This window comes from Macaca fascicularis, chromosome 3 (genome assembly GCF_037993035.2).
Source record: "Macaca fascicularis isolate 582-1 chromosome 3, T2T-MFA8v1.1".
Classification (NCBI taxonomy): domain Eukaryota; kingdom Metazoa; phylum Chordata; class Mammalia; order Primates; family Cercopithecidae; genus Macaca; species Macaca fascicularis.
Window position 1 is genome coordinate 123,999,953 of NC_088377.1, and position 25,040 is coordinate 124,024,992.

The 25,040-nt window shown below is 41.2% G+C and overlaps 1 long non-coding RNA gene across 2 annotated transcripts in view; it reads left to right on the forward strand.

The window, feature by feature from the left end:
- The first annotated feature begins 883 nt into the window (after positions 1-883).
- Positions 884-25,040, forward strand: part of LOC102143495 (uncharacterized) — a 158,711-nt gene continuing 134,554 nt past the window's right edge. For both annotated transcript variants that reach the window (XR_006696824.3, XR_010585772.2), the window contains exon 1: positions 884-1,064. This is a non-coding gene — a long non-coding RNA (uncharacterized lncRNA). The remainder of the gene's footprint in view (positions 1,065-25,040) is intronic.

Consider the following 25,040-nt stretch of genomic DNA (forward strand, 5'->3'; position numbering starts at 1 on the left):
TGTGAACCACGTGGCCTTTTGAATAAACTTGTTTACTAATAGCCCATTCATAAACACCATATAAATAATAAAGTTATTAGCTACTACTTACCAGCACCTAGCAAGTTTCAGGCCCTGTGCTGAGAACTTTATGTACATTACTGCAGTTAATCCTTAGACGCATGAGGCCACATTTTTATCCATTTTTACAGAAGAGAGATCATGACTTACAGAAGCTGTGTGGCTGATAGAGTGACACAGCTAGTGAGGAACAGCCAGGATTTGAAACCAGGTATGTCTTTAGGCCACTTCCTTATTCCCCATCCACATCCAAAAGCTAGAGAAATATTGATGGTGGTTGCGTGGGAAGGCAGGGTTGAGGTTCAAGGCACAAGAGGGAGAAATAATCCAAACTGGTAATTTTCCTATAGTTACAGAGCTGGTAAAGTGCTGGGACACTACCTTTACTTGCTGCCAGTGAATATTTAGTCTCAAGGTACCTGCCTTATAATGACCAGACAGAGGAACAGCAAGATAGAGACAGGTTTTAAGTAAAGTTTAGCCTAAGGCTACCTCCTTATATATTTTAAGTTCAGTCTACAGGTTTCTCCACACATAGTGAACTATAACCTAATTGGATGTTTCAACAGACTGTAACCTATTTTCTTATAACAATCACCAAATTTCAGCCAATCAAAGGAAGCCAACTGTTCAAACCATATTCAAATAAGGCGAATGCCCAGCTGTAACCAATCTAGTTGTTTCTGTACCTCACTTCTCTTTTCTGTATGTCATTTTCTTTTTTCTGTCCATAAATCCTCTCTGACCATGTGTCAGTGCTGGAGAAGCTCTGAATCTATTCTGGTTTGGGGGGCTACCCAATCTGAAATTATTCTTTGCTCAGTTAAACTCTGTTAAATTTAACTTGTCTAAAGTTTTTTGTTTTGTTTTGTTTTAACAGATGGCATTAGAAGTGGAACCTAAAGTAGAGCCCCTAGCAACCCCCAGGAACACCGAGAGACCAAGAAAAATACCTGCCAGGCCCATTGTGTTCATTGCCCTCTTGCAGAAACTGGCAATTGCGGGTAAGTTCGCTCTTGGATTCCAAAGCTCCATGGACTTGTGTTTTGAGCTATCTAAATTAGTTTGAGAAAATTTTTGATCTGAACTGGATTAGGAACTTAGGACAGAAACTGGACAGAGTCTAGGATTAGACTAGAGCTGAAAAGTAACTGGCTTGGATCCAGCTAAAGGCCTTGGATGTCTGACTGGATGAAACAGAAACTGGCAGTAAATGGCAATACTACAGGGGGTACAAACTTCGACTTCTGGAAATTTGCAGAGATTTTTGTGTTCTGTCTCTTTTGATTTTTTTCTCTGGCATGTTTAGGTAGCAAAAAATCATTGGCTAAGTTGATCAGGGGGATTCAAGAGCCAAAACCAAGATTCGACATAAAAATGGGATTCTTAATTTCTTAAAAAACTGAGTACTCCACCTTCCAACTATACCTACATTTGCATGTATAAGTATTAGACCCTGGAAGCAGGAAATGCTTACAAAAATGTTGAAATCTTACTAAAGATAATGTAATGGGAGAGTTCCCTGAGCCTCTTGCGGGATTTGTGACGGGGGTGTGACTCATTTGCTCAGCTGCTGCACACTCAGACCCCTTTCAGGAGGGGGAGCATGCAGACAGGCAGGTGCAAGAGCCAGGGAGAGCACTTTTGGGCTTCAGCCCCATGGTAGCGTCTAGGGGTGTGTTACAATTAATGCTGTCATAGCAGTTGCCACTCGCAGATGGCTAAGTATTAAACCAGATTGGTGGAGAGCCAGCGTGACAGTCTTTTACACCCTGCCCTGTTGATACCCGGGCCCTTGTCCAGCGTGCAGGAAGAATCAGGTCACACAGACTTGAAGGATGGTGAATGTGGGGATTTTATTGAGTGGTGGAGGTGGCTCTCAGCAGGGCAGATGGGGAGCTGGAAAGGGGATGGAGTGGAAAGATGATCTTCCTCTGGCGTTCAGCGGTCCCACAGCTGATCTCCCTTCCAACCATCCCCAGCCAGACTCCTCTCAATGTTCAGATGCTCCTTCTCTCCTTCTCTGCCATGCCACTTGGCCACTCATCTGTTATTCTGCCTGTCAGCTTCTGGAGGCTGAAGTTTAGGGTTTATATGAGTACAGGATAGGGGGATGTGGCAGGCCAAAAGGCAATATTTGGGCATGAAAATAGGAATGCCTTTTCCCATTTAGGGCTGCAGGTTTCCAGGCTTGAGAGTAGGACCTTTGCTGGGCAACGGCCCTCTTCTACCCAGTATTTCCCTGCCTCCTGTCCATATTAGTACTTTTAAATCACTGTGAAATATTCCAAATGAACAACACTGTACTTTAAGAACTGTATTTAAAATGAGGGTTCCCAAATTTGTCTCATCCAGGGAGGCTTATTAATGTGCAGAAGCTTCTAAAAAGATTTCAATCTTTTTATTGCCTTTTAAAAAAGACTCTTTATATGAGGCAAATAAAAGGCTTAAGCAACTGATTGGTAAGAAAAATTAAATCTACTAAACTTTTGCTTAGTTACTATTCTACACGAAAGGCTAAAAGAAAGCAATCTTGGATGGAGTATTTATAAAAGGTAGGCCCCCTGGTAAAGTATGTTTACTTCTTTTTTGTTTATTTGTTTGTTTGTTTCGAAGCTATCTATGCTGAGTGCTGAGTCCAGGCATAGAGAATTGGTTCTTTGTGCTTTTGCTTCTTAATGAGCTCCACCCTGAACTCAGTAATTTTAGCTAAGAAACAGTAGCTAAGTTAAAAAGACATACTATTGAACTAAATCAGTCTCCAAAATATAAGTTTCTGGCATTTAGCTAGCTATTTTGAAATCCTTTTGTAAAAACAAATTTACATCTATGAAAAAGTCTTCATTTTTAAGGGTGTGTTCCTCTGTACACCAAGAACAGACAGAGGCCTGAGTCACTAGAAACTCTTACCATTGTTTCAAATTTACATAACAAGTTTTTTGTTTAAGGTACCTTTGATATGGTCAGGAGCAGGGAAATACTGGGTAGACGAGGGCGGTTCCCCAGCCAAGGCCCCACCCTCAAGCATGGAAACCCTCAGCCCTAAATGGGAACAGGCATTTCTGTTTTCGTGCCCAAATATTGCCTTTTGTCCCACCACACCCCCCTATTCTGTACCCATATAAACCCCAAACCCAAAGCTCCATGAGAGAAGAGCAAAGGAGCAGAAGAGTGGCATGACAGAGAAGGAGTATCTAAAGGTCGAGAGGAGTTCAGCTGGGGACAGTCAGAGAGGAGATCCGCTGCAGGACGGCTGAACTCCAGGGGAAGATCATCTTCCCACTCCATCCACTCTCCAGCTCCCTGTCCATCCTGCTGAGATGTATTTTTAGTAGAGACGGGGTTTCACCATGTTAGCCTGGATGGTCTCAATCTCCTGATCCCGTGATCCGCCTGCCTTGGCCTCCCAAAGTGCTGGGACTACAGGCGTGAGCCACCACGCCCGGCCATACCTGTTTTAATGTTATGAAATTACTGCTTCTGTAATATTTTTAATACTTGTTTGATTTGTTTGTAAGCTAAAGTTGTGAGAGCTGGTTGCTGGGCTTCCCTGAAGCATGCATCTTACTGTGTGTTTGGTTTTGAGCCTTTGGATTCTGGGGTTTGACAAGTGGCCACACTGAGGCCTGGAGATATGTTCTTAGTGCCTAGGTGGCCAGATGCAAGGCAGAGTAAAGCCCCAAATGGCCCCTTCTTCCCCGGTGCAGCTTGCCTTCCGACCATTCTGAGAGGCATTGAATCCTCCAGGGATTCTCTTCCCAGCTCTGTCCTCTATCCTGAGCTCTATAGGCAGTGTGTAAATTCAGGACCTAGATGGTTCCCACCCTTCCTAGTCATCCTAGTCAACCACATGAGTAACTGGGACCCAGTACAACTGGAGAAGATGTCAGGGAGGGTACCAGTGTCATAGTTTCACAATTCTTTCTTTGTGTGTGTGATGGAGTTTTGCTCTTGTTGCCCAGGCTGGAGTGCAATGGCACGAACTCAGCTCACTGCAACCTCTGCCTCCCAGGTTCAAGTGATTCTCCTGCCCCACCCTCCCAAGTAGCTGGGATTACAGGCTTGTGCCACCATGCCCAGCTAATTTTGTATTTTTAGTAGAGACAAGGTTTCTCCATGTTGGTCAGGCTGGTCTCAAACTACCGACCTCAGGTGATCCACCTGCCTCGACCTCCCAAAGTGCTGGGATTACAGGCATGAGCCACCACGCCTGACCATAGTTTCACAATTCTTTTCAGTTTTCATGTTATATTAAATCAAATAATAGGTAGTCATAAAATGTCAAGTCATTTCTAAGTTAAAATACTGAAACATTAATTATTAAACGTATGTTTAAGTTTACATACTTTGCATCTTATTTTTATATGGTATAGAAAAGATAAATATATCTAGATTAGTTAATTTAAAAATTGCCAGGAAATGTCTTTCTTAACAATTATGAAATGGTTTTCATCTACAAATACTGATATAAAACAATTCAAAATTACTTACTTCCTAGAATTTCACTAGAAATTAGGGTTACTAAGTTGAATTTGTAGCTAATATATGTAATGAAAACTACTAGATTTACTAGAGAAATAATTCTGTATACAGAGTGTATAAAAGAAAAGCAATATATGTTTTTGGTGACGAACATTGTAAAGGCATGAAAATACGTACTTGTTGAAAAACAAATAATTTTGTCTAGAATACAAGTTATTTAAAGTTTGTTTCAAAATAAAGGAATAAAAATGATATAGGTAAAATTAAGCGAATATAGAAAGTTGAAAAGAGAAAGAGAATAGAAAGAAGTTCTGTAGAAAATTATAAAAGGTTTACTGAAATCTTGTGTGGTCAAAAGCTGAATGAGATTGAATGGATTTGCTAAGATTGCTAAAGTTAGCTTTAGTATTGATAACACACTAATACAAAAGTAAGTTTTGGTTTTATATTTTGAACAAGGATTTCATGTAGTGTTAATAAGAGACAGTAAAATATTTTTGTTCACCTTTTGAGTAAAATGCAAAAAAAAAAGAAAAGGAAGAAGAGAGATCCTGTTTCGTGCTGTCTTTTTTAGGTCTCTTGATTAGAAAACTGAGTTTCCTCTCTATGAAAGAATGAAAGTTTTTGCTTTTTAAAAACTTTAAAGGGTGAAACATTTATATGATCTGAAGAGAAACCAGAGTATTGCTTTTTAAAAACTTTAAATTATCACTTAGGCTAAATTAATCACTATTATTTTACAGTGATCTTTGATCCTGTTTTGGTTGTTTTAAACCTTTGACATATTTGACAAGCTTCTAAAATCAAATTTAAAATTACATCTTTTTAACTGAAAACTAACTTTGGGATGTTGTAGAAGACCCTTGAAGCCTCCTAAAGAGAGATAATAAACAGATTTATTTGATATGTTAAATTACATGGAAAGGATTGTCAAATAAGAAATGTTTAACCTTCTTTGAGTTATATTTTGTGAAAATGTTATCAATATATGTTCCAAAATTGTATAAGGTTCCTAAAATTCTGATATGTCTTGGTATGTTTTCAGTCATAATTATGGTTATTATGTTAAATAATTATAGGCCATAGAAATAAAATTTTCTTGTAAATCGTATCTTTAACATGACCATTTAAGTCATTTCCACAGTTAATTGCTTAATTCTTTGTTTGTTTGAGACAGAGTCTTGCTCTGTCACCCAGGCTGGAGTGCAGTGGTATGATCTCAGCTCACTGCAACCTCGGTCTCCTGGGTTCAAGCAATTCTCCTGCTTCAGTCTCCTGAGTAGCTATGATTACAGGCACCTGGCACCATGCCTGGCTAATTTTTGTATTTTTAGTAGAGATGGGGTTTCACCATGTTGGCCAGGCTGGTCTTAAACTCCTGACCTTAGGTCATGCGCCCACCTCAGCCTCGCAAAGTGCTGGGATTACAGGCATAAGCCACCGTGCCTGGCCAGTTGCTTAATTCTAATGCATTTTCTGAAAGCTTACAAACAAGTCATATCCTAGAATATTGTATCTTTAAGGAGGTTCCTGGAAAGACCCCTGATGACCATTCTGGAATACAGGTTTTGGATAACTTTAGGATCATATCATTTGGATTGGGTAAAAATTCCCAGAACTCTAATGAATAAATTGACTGGATTATAAAACTGCAAACCAGCAGGACAGGAATTAATACCAAAGAAATACTCTGCCAGATTTTCATGCTAAATCAGCCAATACTGAAATGTGATTTGCAGTTCAAATGAACTCCATGGTCCAAGTCAAATTACCTATGATATCCCAATTATTAGATTGGGTTATTAAATTTATATCCTCTTAAATACCAGTTTGTTTCTCCAATTCAGGTACAATTACCTATGCACCTGAATTGGAGAAATATAACTAGTATTTAAGAGGATATAAATTCAATGTTAAGCATGGGTTAATGGAGAACCTAGATGGCCATCTGGTGCTTTCTGGTTAAAGCTTCCATGATCCTAAAAGCTATGCCTTTCCTGACTCATCATGGAATACAGTGATCCAAATAGAAAATGTATATTTTGGCACGATGACTGTTCTAAACTGCTGAAGTGTTTTATGACCAATGTTTGGTTTGTCAAACCCATAATCCTGGGAATACAATCAAAACGTCAGGTACATTTCTGCTACCTGATGGTAGCATTTTAACATTTCGTGGGGGATTTTCATTCAGTTGTCATTTTCAGTGCATGTTTTCTGATCGTATAAAAGCTGTCCCATGCAAGAAGGGTGATGCTCTAACAGTTACTAAAAAGTTATTAGGAAATATGTTTCTTTCATGGTGCATTACTGGAGAAATCTCCAGCAATAAAGGCACTTATTTCACTGGCAAGTTGTAAAATAGTTAAATAAGGTATTGCAGATACAATAACATTAGGCAAAGCTAACTGAATTGACTAGATAGCCTGGTCAAAGGTAACGCAGACTGATGACAATGAGATCCACTTGCAGTGGAAAACGTAAGTTGAACCCGTATGAAATAGTCATTGGAAGGCCTGTGTTCCTAATAATAGAACCTCATGTATCTTCTGCTTCTAAATTCTGATATGAGTAAATGATGCAAGGCTTTAATGCATTATGCCTAAGTGTATTTTCACCAGGTAAAGAAAGCTTTTCATGATCTACCCAATGAGGACAATTAAACCCCTAACAATCTAGAACCCAGAGATTGAGTCTTCTGGAAACAACATCAGAGAAAAGCTGCCCTTTCCACCTACACTGGAGCAAAACTTCAGGACCTTTAAACTGGGGTCTATAATATCACAACTCAGAAGGGCCTTCCAGACTCTTGGAAATGGGCACCCAATGGAGGCTTTGAGGTAAAGCTTACTGAGAGGGTTTGTCCCCAGAAGCACATAGCATTCTAGACATGGACAGTTTTCCTAAGATCACAAATCAAGACTTCTCTGCTATCATGAGCCTCTTGCCTCTTTTAAGTTTTTCCTTGTTCATGCCCCTATGAACAATAGAACTGGAAAAAAGATCTTGTGTGCACCCATGGGGCATACTTTTATATGTGGAGGATTTCACAGCCAACCTTACACATGGGCAACCTTATACCTTGAGGTATAGAAAATGAAAAGCCAGGCGAGCCACTGTGGCTTACGTCTGTAATCCCAGCACTTTGGGAGGCCGAGGTGGGTGGATCATGTGGGTGGATCATGAGGTCAGGGGATCGAGACCATCCTGGCTAACACAGATGAAACCCTGTCTCTACTAAAAATACGAAAATATTAACCAGATGTGATGGCAGGCACCTCTGGTCCCAGCTACTCCGGAGGCTGAGGCAGGAGAATGGTGTGAACTCGGGAAGTGGAGCTTGCAGTGAGCTGAGATCGTGCCACTGCACTCCAGCCTGGGCGACAGTGCGAGACTCCGTCAGAAAGGAAAAAAAAAAGAAAGAAAGAAAATGAAAAGCCAGTGTGAGTGAGGAATTTAAGGGTGCATTTGTTGGTTCATCATCAGTCAGAAACAGAACATTGGTCCATTCCTGTTAACCTATATTCTAAGTTAACTAGAACATTGCCAGGAGGCCTTCACCCTTCAGGGTGGGAATCATTTGTTAGCTTCCTTTATCTGTGGTTTGGAATAAATGAGTCAACGAATAGAAATTTGTCCCTCCTAATAGGCTTTATATCAGATTCTACTGCAAATGCTGTGGATTTACAACAGACTTTAAAAAATTATCTTGCTAAAGTTATGCTAAATAATACATTGCTCTGGAATACTTACTGGTGTAACAGAATAATCTGTAGAGTTCCTGACACTTCTTATTGTACATGTATAAATATATGGGGTATTATAGAGATTTAGTTGTAGGGAATTAACAAGGTCCTTGGTTGAAACTAGTGGATTCTTTTTGTAGCTCATTCTTTGCTCTATTTGATTTTAGTTGGTTTAGTTTATGAAGGCCTTGGCTAAAAAGCATACTTCAAACTCTTAGTGTTATTTTCCTCATAGTAATAACAGTAGTCTCCCTGGCGCACACTATTTTCTCAAAAGTTTTAAATGTTTTCATGCAGCTTTCTGTAGAATATCAAATGGTCTCACTTCAGTTGGAATGACAAAAACTCAAAGAAATGCACGACCATGAGGACACCATCACCTATGAATGACATACTGAGACCAGAGGCCAGAAACTCAAAATGATGGTAACTGAAAGTAGTGCCAAAACCTAGTTTGGTCGCACTCTCACCTGAGTGAGAACCAGACCAAAAAGGTGAACTTTTTTTTTTTTTCTTTGAGACAGAGTCTCGCTCTGTTGCTGGAGCACAGTGGCGCGATCTCGGCTCACTGCAAGCTCCGCCTCCTGGGTTCACGCCATTCTCTTGCCTTAGCCTCCCGAGTAGCTGGGACTACAGGTGCCTGCCACTATGCCCGGCTAATATTTTTGTATTTTCAGTAGAGACAGGGTTTCACCATGTTAGTCAGGACGGTCTCGATCCCCTGACCTTGTGACTCACCCGCCAAGGCCTCTGAAAGTGCTGGGATTACAGGCGTGAGCCACCGCGCCCGCCCAGAGGTGGAGAACTTTTAAACAAAATTATTGGATGCCACTGTATTGGACTGAGCATGTGCACTAGGCCACAACAGACCAGTCAAAACAAAAATGTCATCACTCACCAAATGCAACATAATCAAGCTGAAACTAGGAGGCAGCAGACAGATCCCAAAGCAAACCATTTTTTTTCCTCCTGAGAACAGGGGATTCCAGCATAATAAACTAGTAACTTTTGCTCTAACCCTTACCAAAAAAACTAACCCAAAGTCCTTGTACCTATTACAAATTCCACTGTTCTGCTATGTTTCAGTGGGATTTGAAACCAAATAAGTACATTTACAATGATGGCAGAGAGACACAAATGCCTAAAGTTTTGGTCAGCCTCTAAAAGAGGGGAATTGTTCAATTAAGTTTGGCCTAAAGCTGCCTCCTTACATATTTTAAGTTCAGCCAAAAGGTTTCTCCATACGTAGTAAATGTAACCTAACTAGATATGTAAAGAGAATGTAACCTACTCTTGTACCAATTACCACATTTGGGCAAATCAAAGGCAGCCAACTGTTCAAACCATGTTTAGATAGGCAAATGCCCAGCTGTAAGCAATCCAGCTGTTTCTGTACCTCACTTCCATTTTCTGTATGTCACTTTCCTTTTTCTGTCCATAAATCTCTGACCATAAGGCAGCCCTGGAGTCTCTCTGAACCTATTTTGGTTCAGGGGCCTAATTTGAAAATTGCTCTTTGCTCAATTAAAATCTGTTAAATTTAATTTGTCTACAGTTCTGTTTGTTTTGTTTTCTTTTATTTTAACAGAGTACCATCCTGGTTAGGGCTGGGAGGACTCACTCATGCTCTTCAGACCTCCCAGTGGTTTGTGTGGACTAGTAAGCAGTTAAGACTCATCCTTGTGACTGTCCTTTAACCCAAGGAATTTGTGTCGCTTCTGACTGCAAAATCTTTCAGAGTGAGCAACAGTGCCCCCCTCCACACACACACACACACACATTCCTTCTCTAAACTTCTTTTTTCAGTCAATTCCACATCGAAATACATCTTGCCTCTCAGTCACCTACATGCAAAAGCCCACACAGAATATCATAAAATATTGCTAAAGGTGTTTGTTCCTTGAAAATCAGTTCACATGATTATGCTTTTATGAATATGGTAAGAATGACACAGAAAGCTTCTTGGTTCTGGGTGGCTAATTAGTATCTCAGAGTCTTAGTTCTCAGGTAACATTCCCAGATACTAAATTATTAATGGATAGCCTCCCCAGATTCAAAGGCTGAATGCAAACCCCAAATGACTCTAGGAAAGCTCACAAGTTGTTCACTGTGCATTTGGCTTAATTAACTGTCTGAGAAAACACATTTTACATTTGCTCAGACAAACTACTTTGTGAGGAAAAAGTTCTGCAAGTAATATAACTTATGGCCCATACTAACTGTTCTGTCATCCACTTCCTTCTTACAACCTCCCTGCTCTCTCGACCCAGCCATGCAGGACAGGCTATTTATTCATGCCAGGAGCAAACTGGATGCTGAAAGAACAAAACTAAAAGTGAAAAACCTGCAGTTAATGCAGATTAATGGCATAGAAATGAAGCACTTGAGATGCCAGTGAAATAGGAGTCCCCTGACCCTGCCCCCTTATGGGAGCAGGAGCACACAGATGAGCAGGAGCAGGTCCTGGGGCAAGCACTTTGGGCTACAGCCCCATGATAGTGTCTAGGGGTGGGTACCTGTGACTCCCGAATCCCCGGTGGGCATGTTACAGTCCTCTTTTAGCTCTGCTGTCTGCAGACAACTTAAGTGTTAACCAGCTCAGTGCCCTCTTGGTACCTGGGTCCTTGTCTGGCATCCAGGAAGAATCAGGTCACATGGACAAACTGAATGATGGTAAATGTAGTAGAATTTTATTGCTGGATGGAGGTGGCTCTCAGCAGGATGGATGGGGAGCTGGAAAGGGGATGGAGTGGGAAGATGATCTTCCCCTGGAGTTCGGCCATCCCATGGCCGATCTCTCCAAGCATCCCCAGCCAAGCTCCTCTCCATGTTCAGGTGCTCCTCTTCTCTCCTCTGCCATGCCACTCTTCTGCTCCTCTGCTCTTGGGCTCAAGGAACTTGGGGTTTATGGGTACAGGATGGGGGTGTGGTGGGCTAGAGTGGTCTTGGAAAAGGCAACATTTGGGCACAAAAACAAGAATGCCTCTTCCCATTCAGGGCTGTGGGTTTCCAGGCTTGAGGGTGGGGGCCTTTGCCAGGGAACCACCCTCTTCTAGCCAGTGTTTTCTTGCCTCCTGTCCATATCACTGAGATTGAATGAAGTCCAGAGTTTGTGTTATAACACAGAAGGCCCACAGCCAGGGGGTGGGAGAACCATCAGAACAGCAGGACCACCCCATTCCCTGTAGTACCTTCTCTCCCTCTCACCACAGCCCCTTCCTGGTGAGCATTAGAGTTATCAAAAGAGGACCATGACTTTTCATACAGAAGGTTGCTGATTCATGTGGATTTAGACAGTCTCCCTGAATGGTTTCTCATTACAATAGCCATTTCCATGGCCTCTGCTCCATTTCCACCCCAACGAGGTCTACAATAAATAATGATACTAACTACCGAGAGTTAGCATCAGACTCCATAGGTTTAAGAGTAAAGTCCTCTACAAGACTGCCCTGATTTCAGATACCAGCCACATGTTCTGGGGTTCCCTAGGCCATCCACATTTCTGACTGACTTGGCTACAAATTCAGGAGTTCTAATAATCAACCTGCCTTAGGTTTGATAATTCACTAGAACAACTCTCAGAACTCAGAAAAGCACTGGACTTAGAGTTACAGCTTTGTCAGAAAAAATACATAGAGGGCAAGTTCTAGAAGAGTCCCGATGCAGATCTTTAATGCACTCTCCCATGCATTCAGAGCATCACCTTCCATGTAGTGTATTCACCAACCCGGAAGCTCCCCCAAACCTCCCGTGTCCAGAATTTAATTGGTGTCTTATTACATAGGCACAACGAGATGGAGCAGGGACCCCTTCTAGGGCCTTGCCAGCTCCTTTCCCCATCCCAAACATGAAAATAAAGGAAAATCTTTTCCTTCAAAGGAAATTCCAGGCACCTAGCTAGTCTTGAGAAGTAAATGAGCAACCTGATAAGCAAGAAGGTAATAATAGCTTAAGACAATAACCAAGAAGTTAGAGCCACAAGATGTTTGGCTCTCTGTAAAAACTAACATTGTCCCTAGATTGTTTTTCAGAAACCCAGATCCCTACCAAATGGAAAATGCCATCTGTTGCCACATAGACCTCAGATAAGGAGGAACTGAGGACTGAAATCCCAAGTTTTTACGCAGAGTTTTGCTTCTTTAACCAATAATAAATCAGAGAATCTTTGAATCCACCTATGACCTTTGAAAGCCTCCATTTCAAGATCGTCCACCTTTTCAGGCCAAACCAATATATAACCTGTATGCATTGATTTACAATTTTGCCTGTAACTTCTGTTTTCCTAAAATCTACCCCTCTCTTTAAAAACCTTTGCTTGCATGCCATCAGAGAGGTAGGGTCTTAACCATGAGTTGCTTAATTCTCCTTGCATGGTGCCTTGAAAACAGATTCCTTCCTTTCTCTCACTGCAATGGCTTGGTGTGAATGTTTGGACTTACTACACCAGCGTGAGTGGACTCAGGTTTGGTACAGTAACAACCATTGATTAAATCATTAGCTATATGATTGAGCTTAATCTCCAGCCCTCTTCCCCTTCTTGCAGGTCTGGCTGGCCCAAAGTTCCCACTTTGGGGGTTTGTGGTTGGTCTTTCTCATGACCAGCCCCCATCCCGCAACTAAAAACCCACCTTGAACTGTTTCAGTTAGCATAACAAAGACATTCTCTCCTTAGGGAAATTCCAAGAGTTTTTGAATCACTGGGCCAGGAAGGAGAACAAAGAATGGATATATTTTTTATTATACCAAGACTTTATTTTTATCTACATTATAATAACTCTTGAACATATCATCTTTGATCCCCAGACCTGAATATTCATCTCCCTATTTGATCTCTATTTCATTGTCTCATAGTTTCTTCATATTCAGTATGACTAAAACTAAACTGATCTTCCTCTAACACAATTTATCAGTAGAGTTTAATCAGAGAAACAGAATCACTAGATGTAATAGGTAATGAGAGATTTATGATAGGGACTTCACTTGATGCAGTTGTGGGAACTGGTTAAATCAAGGGTTCCTGACCCCCGGCCCATGGACCAGTTGCACTCTGTGGCCTGTTAGGAACTGTGCCACACAGCAAGAAGTGAGCGATGGGCAAGCCAGCAAAGCTTTATCTGTATTTACAGCTACTCCCCATTGCTCATATTACTGCCTGAGTTCTGCCTCCTGTCAGATCAGAAGTGGCATTAGATTCTCATAGGAACACAAACCCTATTGTGAACTGCACATGACCTAGGTTGTGTGCTCCTTATGAGAATCTAATGCCTGATGATCTGGCACTGTCTTTCATTACCCTCAGATGGGGCCATCTAGTTGCAGGTAAACAAGCTTAGGGCTCCCACTGATTCTATAGTATGGTGAGTTGTATAATTATTTCATCATATATTACAATGTAATAACAATAGAAATAAAGCACACAATAAATGTAATGCGCTTGATTCATCCCAAAACCAATCCCACCCCTGGTGTGTGGAAAAATTATCTTCCGTGAAACAAGTCCCTGGTGCCAAAAAGGTTGGGGACCGCTGAGTTAAGCCATCTCTTTGAGGCTGTTGTCTTTGTACCTGGTGCTTGAGCCTGCAGTCAGCAAGGGAAAAATAGGTAGATGAGAAGTAGGGGAGAGCCAAGAAACTGAAACACATGACGATTAGCTGGGACCCATGAGAACTACATGGAGCCTACATTGCTCTCTCACTGCCTCAAGCCTCTAACCTGCATGATGTAAGTCACCTGCAAGAGAAGCAACATCTCTATTGAAACAAAAATTAGCTGGTTGTGGTGGCGGGTGCCTGTAGTCCCAGCTACTCGGGAGGCTGAGGCAGGAGAATTGCTGGAACCTGGGAGGCAGAGGTTGCAGTGAGCTGAGATCATGCCACTGAACTCCATCCTGGGCGACAGAGTGAGACCCTGCTGAAAGAAAAAGAAAGAAAAGGAGGGAGGGAGGGAGGGAGGAAGGAAGGAAGGAGAGAGAGAGAAAGAAAGGAAAGAAAGAAAAAGGAAGAAAGAAAGAAAAAGGAAGGAAGGAAGGAAGAGGAGATCATCTGGGCATGGTGGCTCACATGGAGGCTAAGACAGGTGGATCACTTGCCATCAGGAGTTCGAGACCAGCCTGGCCAACATGGCAAAACCCCGTCTCTACTAAAAATATAAAAATCAACTGGGCATGGTGGTGCATGCCTGTAGTCCCACCTACTTTGAAGGCTGAGGCAGGAGAATCACTTGAACCTGGGAGGCAGAGGTTGCAGTGAGCTGAGATCATGCCACTGTACTCCAGCATGGGTGACAGAGCCAGATTCTGTCTCAAAAAAAAAAAAAAAAAAAAATAGTCAGTACAAAAACCAGAATGATGAACTTGTATAATTAGAGCTGACAATATAGGTGTTAAACACTCCTAATTAATTATATCACTGGACTGTAGCCTTTAGGATATTGTCATGAGAACTGTATGAAGTCATTTTATTCTCAATGATCCCTGCTTATACCAATGTTTTTAAATCAAGAAATATATATGTATCTGGCAGGAGGTGAAGAAGCTGCAAGCCTTGCCAACAAGGAAACCTCTAGATAAATGACAACATGCATGAGCTAAAATAGCCACTGGTGCCTCTGTACCAATCTTCCAGCATAGAAAGAATATGGATGCTGCTTCACTTCTGCCTTCAAAATCTCAAACAAAATGGCTCTTGTGGCCTCTACTAATTTGGAACTATTCAGGAAAGGGGATACTCAGAACTGTCTTTCCAACTTAGCTAAATTGATAGAGTATAAATTGTTAGCACTCAACCCAAAAGACTAATTCCCCCTGCCATTATTCCATATTTCATTGAATGGTCCCATCTTCTACCTAGATTTTTAAGTCATAAATATTGGGGAGTTATTCTCAGCTTCCCTCTCTCTCTCACATAATCTACACTGGATCAATCACAAATCTTTCTTTCTTATATCTTCTATAGTCGAGTCCCTTGATTCACCGTACCACTATCTAGGTCCACATCGCTATCACTGAGAGTTTAATATCTGCCTTTTAGATGAATCCCCTTTAGCCTTTGCCAAAAAGATGAAGTCTAAAATCATTTCCAAAGCTTATAATGCTCTTTACCATATGGCTGTTTTCTACCTTGCTGCCTACCCTTCTCTAGCCACTCTGGATAGCTTTTAATACCTCATAAACTCCATGCTCCCTCTGCCCAGGACCTTGGTACATGCTTTCCTTCTGATGGGCCCTTCTTCTTACTCCTAGCATAGCTAATATCTCCCACTCCTCTCTGACAGACAAAAGAGATGAAATTATAAAGCATTTGTAAGTGAAAGCATCAAAACGTCTCCTCTTTGTTCAAGCAAGAATGTACACCTTCAGGCCGGGTGCAGTGACTCATGCCTGTAATCCCAGCATTTTGGGAGGCCGAGGTGGGCGGATTGTGAGGTCAGGAGATCAAGATCATCCTGGCTAACACATATAGTGGTTTGTGTCCCATGTTATTATGATATAATATGAAGATATAGAGATATAGAAGATATAGAGAAAAGTCAAGACAATTATAGCACAGCTAAAGCCCAAACCCAGAAAAATGAAAATTTATGACATATAAATCAAATATAGAGAATTTTAATTTAGGACTTGATTATGACGATAACTGTGTGAAGATACTGACTGAAAATGAGCCCACACTGGTAAATTTAAGATGCGAAATTTAACAAATGAAATATTGCTTAGTATCAAAGTACCATTTACAGTTACTGAAATGAAGGACATTATTGTTGACTGGCAGGCACTATAGTCAGTACAAAAACCAGAATGATGAACTTGTATAATTAGAGCTGACAATATAGGTGTTAAACACTCCTAATTAATTATATCACTGGACTGTAGCCTTTAGGATATTGTCATGAGAACTGTATGAAGTCATTTTATTCTCAATGATCCCTGCTTATACCAATGTTTTTAAATCAAGAAAGATAGGCAATGGTTTTCTCTTTCCTCTAGTTATCCTAATACTGGCTTTCCTTTTCTTATCCATATTTCCCCAGAATGTGGACCTTTTACTTAATACCTTTGTTCAACATGGATCCAAAACCATCATAATTTATTTTTCCATAATATTGCCCCCAAACCAACCACAATTAATAGCTGCAAAGTGTTAGTCACAACTAAATCAGTGTTTTGGGTATTACTGCTCAGTCTGTGAAAGCTCTTAACAAGCAGATTGTGGAGGAATCTTGATTGACAGGCTACACTTCTGCTGAGATGCACTTTGGCAAATTGTAAATATTTGTTCAATTACATGAAAAGACTAAAATCAGGCCCATCTTTGTTAATATTGTTACTTGATTTTAAGTTTTACACTACCTTTTCTGGGGCTTTCCAATTCCTTGGGAAGTGCTATAATATATCCTATCAATTTTTCAAACTGTTTATTGACCACCTACTCAAGGCAGTGTTGGTTATATCTGCGTGGAGTAAATCACTAAACCCCCCTCCCCGCTCCCTCCCCAACTCCCCCCTCCCCTTTCCGGCTTCATTTTATCATCTCCGCTCTCTGGCATTTCACTTCAGTCCTGCAATCTGCCCTAGCCTGGAGAAGACTCCAAAAGGAGAGAAAATTAGCCTCCAGAACTCCTCCATCAGAATTGTCAGAGTACTGCAGGGCTGGAACAAAGAATGCTGTGTCCCGCACTATTGCGGCGTGAGCTGCCCGTGGAAGAAGAGGGAAAGCTGTGTCACTCTCAGGGTGGATGTGGACTTCATGTGGCATTCACCCCGGACTCCTAGCTCTAGGTACCCAGGACTGCTGCTCCAAGGCAGAGGCAGTGCTGACAATAGAAGTTACCACTTTGGGGTCCCTCACTATGTGCCAGACACTTTGCTAGGCAATTCATATACTTTGTCACATTGAATAGCACTAGCAACCCTATGAGAGAGACTATTATTATGTCTACTTTACAAATGCAACTGTGACAGAGAGAGTCTAAGTAATTTCCCTAAGATATCAAGGGAGTGGTGCTCAAAGCCAAGTCTCGTTAAACTCCCAAGACTCTACTTTTAATCACTCACTATACCATATTGAGGGCCCATATAGTGATAAAAATAGAAGTGAAAATAAGTTCCCAGAGTGTGAAGTCATTTATCACTTCAACATGTTTTGAGCATGTACTCTGTGCCCCTTTGTAAGGCCAGCCCCTTTCCTGCGCCTAGTTCCCACCTCCAAGCACATCACTCCAGCAATTCTCTCTTCTTTCTTTTGCATCATCATTTCCCTTTCTAGTAGATTGTTCCCATCATCAAACACATACACTGTTATTTCTCCCATCTCAAAGCAATCATTTCTAGACTCTACATCCTCCTCCTCCTACCACCCCATTTCTCTGTTCCCCTTTAGAGCAAAACTCATCGAATGAATCATGCATTCTCACCGGCATTCAGAAATTCCAAGTGGCTTTGTGTTCCTTCTATGTATTCTCCATTGGAATCGGAGGTTTAAAATTATGCAGACATCATCCTCACTTTTTATCGTAGGCCATTTCTTTTAGCAGATTAAACATTAAATTATATTTTTCATTTCAAATGTGGCTTTTTTTTTTATTATTAGGTAAGAACTTAGCAATAAAGAGATACGGATTCAGCCTTGGAAGGGATGGTAGAATTATTTTAATGTTCTGCTGTTTTGCCAACATTGCATAACACCAGAGTTGGAAAGATGGAGCAATCAATAGCAACCCATTGCCACAACTCAGAGAAAGCATTTAAAAAAAGTTCCCTCGTAGGCTGGGCGCAGTGGTTCACGCCTGTAATTCCAGCACTTTGGGAGGCTGAGGCAGGCAGATCACCTGAGGTCAGGAGTTCGTGACCAGCCTGACCAACATGGTGAAACCCCATCTCTACTAAAAATACAAAAATTAGCCAGATGTGGTGGTGCGTGCCTGTAATCCCAGCTACTTTGGAGGCTGAGGCAGGAGAATTGCTTGAACCCAGGAGGTGGAGGTTGCAGTGAGCCAAGATTGCACCACTGCACTCCAGCCTGGGCAACAGAGTGAGATTCTGTCTAAAAAAAAAAGAAAGAAAGTTCCCCCATAGTGACGTCATGAAGTATTCTTTTCTTTTCTTTCTTTCTCTTTTTTTCCTTCTTTTTTTTTTTTTTTTTTTTTTTGAGACAGTCTTGTTTTGTCACCCAGGCTGGAGTGCAGTGGTGCAATCTCAGCTCACTGCAAGCTCTGCCTCCCAAGTTCACGCCATTCTCCTGCTTCAGCCTCCCCAGCAGCTGGGACTACAGGCACCCGCCACCATGCCTGGCTAATTTTTTTGTATTTTTAGTAGTAAGTGGGGTTTCACCGTGTTAGCTAGGATGGTCTCGATCTCCTGACCTCGTGATCCCTCTGCCTCGGCCTCCCAAAGTGCTGGAATTACAGGCATGAGCCACCGTGCCCACCGTATTCTTTTTTTTTTTTCTACAGATAATCTATTTGATGAAATATTTCGTTATACATTTATATATAAATCATTTTCTGTAAATAAAATTGTGTTTTGAGCATAGCTTGCTTGCTGTGTAAAAAAGATGAAACAGAATAAGCAAACTGAACATAGAGGAACAAAAGAGAGCATTGTGCAAATTATTGGGAATCCCTTTGTAATCCAGAGATTGCTTTTGTAATGAAGAGCATTTATCTTTTGTGTAGTTCTAAATGTTCGGGTATCAGGTGTGCTTTACCAAGCATACCTGCATAGGAAGAACACCATTATCAGTTATTTTGTATTTTATCATGTTCCTTTTGTATTACATGGTTCATTTTAAATTCTATAATGAGCATGTACTTGGGCCTCTCTCTGTCAAATGAAGTTTTAAAGCAGTTCTAAATGACTCATGAAAGATAATGCTTGGAAAACAACATCATGAGGTAATTCTGATATGATTATTTACATAAACTTGAGTCCCAGCTATTTAAGCAATGTTCTCAAAAAAGAGGTTATGGCCTATTGAGAACAAGCTCTCTAAAATAAACTCACTGTGAAGTTTTTATATAAATGAAACTGTTGTGGGAAGAGAGGAACAAAGAAAGAGAAGGAATGAAATGAGGTAGAATGGGAGACAGAAATAGAGAAGAAAACAAAAGAGGGAGGACGTGAGGGAAAAAGAGTAAGCAAGCTCTTTTTTAGAATAACTGACTTGTCATTATTGAGTACAGGAATGCCATATGTGTGGGGGAAAAAAAAAGGTCTGGAACCAAAGTGCTGAAAACACAACCATTTAAAAAATAAGTAACTACTTTTTCAACAATTAACAAGATATTAAGTACTATTCTTACCATTGGATATGAAGAAGCTGTATTTAGCTAATTATATATAGATTTTTAAATCCTTGCAAAATAGACTGATGAGATTCATTTTCAAAACTTCTACCAATCAATAGAAAGAAAACATACAGCCCAATTTTAAAAATGGGCAAAAGGCTTAAACAGCCACTTCACAAAAATGGAAATCCAAATAGCCAATAAACAGTGGTACCCAACACTCCTATGAGGAAACTGCAAATTAAAACCACAATAAAGTATCAAGCACAATCACCAGAATGAAAAAGAATGAGAGCACCACTATGTACTACCTGGAATCCTCATACACTGCTGGTAGGAGTATAACTTAGTACAACCAGTTTTGAAGAAAGTTCGGCATTATCTACTGAAGCTGAACATATGCGTATCCTATGGCCCAGCAATTCTACTCCTTTGTATATACCCAAGAAAATACATATTTATAGGCACCAAAAGACACGTACAGGAATGCTCACAATACATCATAGTCAAACACTAGAAACAACTCAAATGTCCATCAGAAGCAGAACAAATAAACCATGGTATATTTAAGCAACAGGAACAAATAAATCATTGATATATGCAATAATATGGAGGAATTGAAGAAACAAATGCCAAAGCACAAGAAACCAAGAAATATTAAATATGTATGATTCTGTTCACTTAAAGTTCAAAAACAAGAAAAACTAATTTATAGTGAGAGAGGTAGGGTGCTGGTTACCTTTGAGGAATGACGGTGTAAATAAATTAGAAGGGTATATAAGGAGGCTTTCAGGTGCTGGTAATTATCTATTTTTTGATGTGGATGCTACTTACATGAGTATATTCCCATCATGAAAGTTCATCAAGTGTGAAGTTATACCTTGAGCAGTTTTCCATGTGTATGTTTCAATAGGAAGTGTAGGGGAAGAAGGCTGGACACGGTGGCTCATGCCTGTAATCCCAGCACTTTGGGAGGCTGAGGCGGGTGCATCACAAGGTCAGGAGATCGAGACCATCATGGTTAACATGGTGAAACCCCGTCTCTACTAAAAATATACAAACTAGCTAGGCACAGTGGTGGGCACCTGTAGTCCCAGCTACTTGGGAGGCTGAGGTAGGAGAATAGCGTGAACCCGGGAGGCAGAGCTTGCAATGAGCCAAGATCGTGACACTGCACTCCAGCCTGGGTGACAGAGCGAGACTCAGTCTCAGAAAAAAAAAAGGGAGGGGGGAGCAAGATGGCCGAATAGGAACAGCTCCAGTCTCCAGCTCCCAGCGCAAGTGACACAGAAGACAGGTGATTTCTGCATTTTCAACTGAGGTACCGGGTTCATCTCACTAGGGAGTGCCAGACAATCAGTGCTGGTCAACTGCTGCAGCCCGACCAGCGAGAGCTGAAGCAGGGCAAGGCATTGCCTCACCTGGGAAGCGCAAGAGGGAAGGGAATCCCTTTTCCTAGCCAGGGGAACTGAGACACACAACACCTGGAAAATCGGGTAACTCCCACCCCAATACTGCGCTTTACCAAGGGTCTTAGCAAACGGCCCACCAGGAGATTATATCCCACAACTGGTCGGGAGGGTCCCACGCCCATGGAGCCTCCCTCATTGCTAGCACAGCAGTCTGCAATCTAACTGCAAGGCAGCAGCAAGGCTGGGGGAGGGGTGCCTGCCATTGCTGAGGCTTAAGTAGGTAAACAAAGCCGCTGGGAAGCTCGAACTGGGTGGAACCCAAAGCAGCTCAAGGAGGCCTGCCTGTCTCTGTGGACTCCACCTTTGGGGACAGGGCACAGTTATACAAAAAGCAGCAGAAACCTCTGCAGATGCAAACGACCCTGTCTGACAGCTTGGAAAAGAGCAGTGGATCTCCCAACATGGAGGTTGAGATCTGAGAAGGGACAGACTGCCTGCTCAAGTGGGTCCCTGACCCCTGAGTAGCCTAACTAGGAGACATCCCTGACTAGGTGCAGACCGATACCCCACACCTCAGATGGTGGGGTACACCCCTGAGACGAAGCTTCCAAAGCAAGAATCAGACAGGTACACTAGCTGTTCAGCAATATTCTATCTTCTGCAGCCTCTGCTGCTGATATCCAGGCAAACAGGGTCTGGAATGGACCTCAAGCAATCTCCAACAGACCTACAGCTGAGGTTCCTGACTGTTAGAAGGAAAACTAACAAACAGGAAGAACACCCACACCAAAACCCCATCAGTACGTCACCATCATCAAAGACCAAAGGCAGATAAAACCACAAAGATGGGGGAAAAGCAGGGCAGAAAAGCTGGAAATTCAAAAAATAAGAGCGCATCTCCCCTTCCAAAGGAATGCAGCTCATCGCCAGCAACAGATCAAAGCTGGATGGAGAATGACTTTGATGAGTTGAGAGAAGAAGGCTTCAGTCCATCAAACTTCTCAGAGCTAAAGGAGGAATTATGTACCCAATGCAAAGAAACTAAAAATCTTGAAAAAAGAATGGAAGAATGGATAACTAGAATATTCAATGCAGAGAAGACCATAAACGAACTGACAGAGATAAAAACCATGACACGAGAAATACATGACAAATACACAAGCTTCAGTAACCAACTTGATCAACTGGAAGAAAGAGTATCAGCGATTGAGGATCAAATGAATGAAATGAAGTGAGAAGAGAAGTCTAAAGAAAAAAGAGGAAAAAGAAATGAACAAAGCCTTCAAGAAGTATGGGATTATGTGAAAAGACCAAATCTACGTCTGATTGGGGTGCCTGAAAGTTAGGGGGAAAATGGAACCAAGTTGGAAAACACTCTTCAGGATATCATCCAGGAGAAATTCCCCAACCTAGTAAGGCAGGCCAACATTCAAATTCAGGAAATACAGAGAACGCCACAAAGATACTCCTCAAGAAGAGCAACTCCAAGACACATAATTGTCAGATTCACCAAAGTTGAAATGAAGGAAAAAATGTTAAGAGCAGCCAGAGAGAAAGGTCGGGTTACCCACAAAGGGAAGCCCATCAGACTAACAGCAGATCTCTTGGCAGAAACTCTCCAAGCCAGAAGAGAATGGGGGGCCAATATTCAACATTCTTAAAGAAAAGAATTTTAAACCCAGAATTTCATATCCAGCCAAACTAAGTTTCATAAGTGAAGGAGAAATAAAATCCTTTACAGACAAGCAAATGCTAAGAGATTTTGTCACCACCAGGCCTGCCCTACAAGGGACCCTGAAGGAAGCACTAAACATGGAAAGGAACAACCAGTACCAGCCATTGCAAAAACATGCCAAAATGTAAAGACCATCGAGGCTAGGAAGAAACTGCATCAACTAACGAGCAAAATAACCAGCTAATATCATAATGACAGGATCAAGTTAACACATAACAATATTAACCTTAAATGTAAATGGACTAAATGGTCCAATTAAAAGACACAGACTGGCAAATTGGATAAAAAGTCAAGACCCATCAGTTTGCTGTATTCAGGAGACCCATCTCACACACAGAGACACACATAGGCTCAAAATAAAGGGATGGAGGAAGATCTACCAAGTAAATGGAGAACAAAAAAAGCAGGGGTTGCAATCCTAGTCTCTGATAAAACAGACTTTAAACCATCAAAGATCAAAAGAGACAAAGAAGGCCATTACATAATGGTAAAGGGATCAATTCAACAGGAAGAGCTAACTATCCTAAATATATATGCACCCAGTACAGGAGCAACCAGATTCATAAAGCAAGTCCTTAGAGACTTACAAAGAGACTTAGACTCCCATACAATAACAATGGGAGACTTCAACACCCCACTGTCAACATTAGACAGATCAACGAGACAGAAAGGTAACAAGGATATCCAGGAATTGAACTAAACTCTGCACCAAGTGGACCTAATAGACATCTACAGAACTCTCCACCCCAAATCAACAGAATATACATTCTTCTCAGCACCACATCACACTTATTCTAAAATTTACCACATAATTGGAAGTAAAAGCCTCCTCAGCAAATGTACAAGAGCAAAAATTATAACAAACTGTCTCTCAGACCACAGTGCAATCAAACTAGAACTCAGGACTAAGAAACTCAATCAAAACTGCTCAACTACATGGAAACTGAAAACCCGCTCCTGAATGACTACTGGGTACATAACGAAATGAAGGTAGAAATAAAGATGTTCTTTGAAACCAATGAGAACAAAGATACAACATACCAGAATCTCTGGGACACATTTAAAGCAGTGTGTAGGGGGAAATTTATAGCACTAAATACCCACAAGAGAAAGCTGGAAAGATCTAAAATTGACACTGTAACATCACAATTAAAAGAACTAGAGAAGCAAGATCAAACACATTCAAAAGCTAGCAGAAGGCAAGAAATAACTAAGACCCGAGCAGAACTGAAGGAGAGAGAGACACAAAAAACCTTCCAAAAAATCAATGAATCCAGGAGTTGGTTTTTTGAAAAGATCAACAAAATTGATAGACCGCTAGCAAGATTAATAAAGAAGAATCAAATAGATGCAATAAAAAATGATAAAGGGGATATCACCACCGACCCCACAGAAATACAAACTACCATCAGAGAATACTATAAATACCTCTACACAAATAAACTAGAAAATCTAGAAGAAATGGATAATTTCCTGGACACTTATACGCCCCTAAGACTAAACCAGGAAGAAGTTGAATCCCTGAATAGACCAACAGCAGGCTCTGAAATTGAGGCAATAATTAATAGCCTACCAAGCAAAAAAAGTCCAGGACCAGATGGATTCACAGCTGAATTCTACCAGAGGTACAAGGAGGAGCTGCTACCATTCCTTCTGAAACTATTCCAGTCAATAGAAAAAGAGGGAATCCTCCCTAACTCATTTTATGAGACCAACATCATCCTGATACCAAAGCCTGGCAGAGACACACACAAAAAAGAGAATTTTAGACCAATATCCCTGATGAACATCGATGCAAAAATCCTCCATAAAATACTGGCAAACCGAATCCAGCAGCATATCAAAAAGCTTATCCACCATGATCAAGTGGGCTTCATCCCTGGGATGCAAGGCTGGTTCAACATACGCAAATCAATAAATGTAATCCAGCATATAAACAGAACCAAAGACAAAAACCACATGATTATCTCAATAGATGCAGAAAAGGCCTTCAACAAAATTCAACAGTGCTTCATGCTAAAAACTCTCAATAAAGTAGATATTGATGGAACATATCTCAAAATAATAAGAGCTATTTATGACAAACCCACAGCCAATATCATACTGAATGGGCAAAAACTGGAAGCATTCCATTTGAAAACTGGCACAAGACAGGGATGCCCTCGCTCTCCACTCCTATTCAACATAGTGTTGGAAGTTCTGACTAGGGCAATCAGGCAAGAGAAAGAAATCAAGGGTATTCGGTTAGGAAAAGAAGAAGTCAAATTGTCCCTGTCTGCAGATGACATGATTGTATATTTAGAAAACCCCATCATCTCAGCC